This window comes from Dipteris shenzhenensis, chromosome 5 (genome assembly GCF_047967505.1).
Source record: "Dipteris shenzhenensis isolate YYH24624 ecotype China chromosome 5, Dip_SZ_1.0, whole genome shotgun sequence".
Taxonomy (NCBI): Eukaryota; Viridiplantae; Streptophyta; class Polypodiopsida; order Gleicheniales; family Dipteridaceae; genus Dipteris; species Dipteris shenzhenensis.
In genome coordinates, this window is record NC_141600.1 from 48,876,007 (window position 1) to 48,879,602 (window position 3,596).

Sequence of the window (3,596 nt, forward strand, 5' to 3'; positions counted from 1 at the left end):
GTCATGAGGTCTACGACGAGGAATAACCTCTGATGTAGCCTCATCCTCCATCTCAATAAAACAGTAATCCAACATAGGTGTCTCATTACTTTGATGTCCTTCCATGGCTGGAAAATATCTCGCACGGGAGAGGGACTAGAAGAAAAACAACTATGTCCAAACGCGTGCTCTTCACGAATCTGGGGCTGCGTGCAATCAAGGAAGAAGGCGAGTAGAGGATAGTAAGAAAGGTGGAGGAATTTGATAGGCTGATTGCAGACGGAAAGAGGGTGGGAGATTCGCCTTCATGCGCTGAAGTGCTGAAGTGAGAAAGAGAGAGAAATCCCGGGTATATAAATAGCCAGGAAGGGCCATCAAAAGCTAGGCAAATTTAGGGTGCGTGCTTGATTTAGAGCAAGTGCTTTCCTTGCTAGAGAAAAAACAAAAAAGCAACCTGCTTTTTTTAACCAAAAACCAGTCTCGCTTTTAGTAGATCTGGTTCCCCTTTTCTCCAACCAGCCAAAAATAGCCAAAACGTGCTAGATTTAGAGCAAGTGCTTTCCTTGCTAGAGAAAAACAAAAAAGCAACTTGCTTTTTAACCAAAAAACAGTCTCGCTTTTAATAGATCCTATCCCGCTTTTCTCCAGCCAGCCAAAGATAGCCAAAACGCGCTAAAATCAGGCCATACGCTCCTTCCCAAAGCCAAGCGCCTGCCCCCAATCATATCGCCCCTATCTCTGATGCCCGAATCTCCTAGACAAGCTGCTTTCTAGGCTTATGAACGCTCTCTCTTTCCTCCTACTTCTCAACTGCAGCAAATCTAGGTCTCTAGGGTAGGAATCTCATCCTTGAGAACCTAGAGCGAATTCTTTCCCTAACCAGCCCACTCTATGCGTCCCCACATAGCCAATCACATCAACAACCCAAGCGTGGGTCGATATAGGTCAGAAATGATCCATCCTCATATCTCTTGCTGAAAGCATCAAGTCTTCTCATCGCCTGCCCTTCTTAGGGAATCACGATTTCCAAACACATAGCAACCGAGAGAGAGCACACAGCCTATGGACTTCTATTTCTTCCACAACTCTCCCAATCATGAGTGCACATCATCAGCCAACGATTCAGCCCATACATGAGCAGAAATTCAGATTTGCAAAAGCAATCTCAAAAATCGTACCTGGAAGACATCTTTTTTGCATACCTCGCGTTGAATTCAATTGTGATAGGACGGCTCTGATACCAGATGACACGACCCCACAGGATCTGACCCTATCACTGACCTAGAATCTCGTCCTCGAAACAACTAGAATCATAGTGTAGGTGCCTCGATCCTCCAAACCACCCCCGAGCACGTGGGCTACAGCTCCGGCTCATCCATAGGCTCGTATCTAACCCAGGCGTCCCATACCACCTGAGCCCACCGTCCAGAGAACCTTCGATACACCACCTATGATCCGCCATGTAGATGGCCAGAGTCCCAGCCTGTTGGGTCCAAGCCCCATCCATTAGTTGAGGAGCGCTCAACTGATCTACACAATAGCACTGGCCCTCCCTCTATATAGAAGGAAACCCGCTATAGATAGCACAATGCTATGAATAGCTCCCTCCATATTAAAAGCGAGCGCTATATATGAATCAATCTCTATATATAGCAATCTCGGCTAAAAATAGCCATCCAGCCCTATGCTATCCCATAACCCACGTTAACCTGCTATCCAACCCTAGGTACACCATGCACATGACATGCATATCCTTGTAACATTTAGATGCAATCGAGGTTGCTTGCAATGTTTCAAGAGAGGGGTATGTCATGCGGGTGTGCGTTTTGATGCTCACATGTGGCCTCAACCCTGGTGATCAAGTGGTGAGGTCACAAGATGTGGGTGTGCAAGTTCCCCCTAGAAAAATGGGCCTTGGAGGCAACTGAAAGGTTTAGCGCCTAGACGGGCCCAAAAACCTTAGGCCTTTTAAGTTGGTCAATGGTGGGCTTTTAAAAAGGCCCCACTAGGGGGGGCCTAGGGTCAAATGAAGCCCTTGGGGGCAACCCAAGAAAGATTTACAAGGCTGATGTACAGCTACATGGAGCTGTTGTACAGGCAAGGTCTTAGTTGTACCGATGGTTGCCAGTATGACAACGTAAAGAAGTTATCCTTCCATTGGCTTGCTTTAGCTCATGCTTGAGCACGGTACCTTGAGTTCAGGCTAAAGAAGTTACTCATGCTTTGTTGAGTTTGCCATTTGCAATGGCTTGTTGTGAAGAAGCCTGGTTGGCCAGGTGATTCACATTGAATGCTTGCAGATCAAAGATTGGCCCTTGTGATCATGGGTTGTTCAATTATGCTTTCACCCAATGCTTGGGTAGTTCAGTAAGCCAGTGGGCACCAGGGGCAGTGTGGGAACTTGTTCATTCCCATGTGGGTTGTCAGAGAACGAATTCCAAGCCACAGTATATGGTCAGAGATGGATGCTCATTATCATTACGGTGTAAGAGCAGAACCCAGTAGGGTCATTGTCTGGATTATTTATGCCTATTGAGTATTGATAGATGCTCTGAATGCAACTAACAACAAAGTCATTGTGTAAACTTTTTGGTGGGGGTTTCTCCATTTAATAAAGAGATACCAAAAGGGGCGCTAAGGCTTTGGGGCCAGTCTGTGTCTTTGTGTTTGAGCAAGAGCACTCTAGCTCCCCGTCTCTCCCTTTGCGGTATTTGTTGAGTATTAATAGTAAAGGCTTTTTGTTAGGTCAAGTGTTCTAGCACCTTGTTAGCCTTGAGGCTGGTTTCACACACACTGGTCCTAGGAATTAATTGCCTAGTCGTTGGCATGAACATTCAAAATTTCCAAGGGTCCCCTAGGAATTTAAATTCCCCAAGTCCAACACACGTGGCCAGACTTCCGTGCCCCAGAGGCCCAAGGCAGTCACATGTAAATTACGGGAGTCACAAATAAAAAATCCCATAAGTTCACGTCCTCGTGACATCCCTCCTAGTGAAATCATTTTTGTGCTTCACTAGCTTGAGCTTCATAAGTCTGAGTTTGGTCCCATAAATTGAGGTACTAGAACTATTGCGCATTATTAAAGATCAATGAATTTTGCAAGTGCGTGGAGCTTCAGTGGTATCAAAGCATGGCATCAACACTTTCTATGGTGATGACCGTCCTAAGGATAAGAGAATCCTGGAGATCAGTTTCCACCTAGAATTGAAGTCGCCATTAGCGAATTCAAGGAAAGTTTCTCCCTTAAGTGAACAAGGCATTTGTGAGCTTGTGCAACGATCTAGACAACGATCTTCGACTTGGAGGTTCCCTCTCACATTCCTTGAGCAAAGGATGGATATGCTTGATCCCAAGGAGGGTGTTAGGTCAGACATCTGCCAATGGAGATCGATCACCCTTCTCGACACCGCTTACAAGATCTTGGTCAAGGTCTTGCCTACGTCTGCGACCCCACTTACCAGACATCATCCACGAGACATAGACCGGCTTGTCCAGGAGCGTAGCATCTTGCATAACATCTTCACTTTCTGCGAGACAATGGACTGGTCCAGGGAGGAGTCATAGCATCTCGTCATTCTTCTTCTAGATTTTGAGAAGTCATATGACAGAGTGGAGTG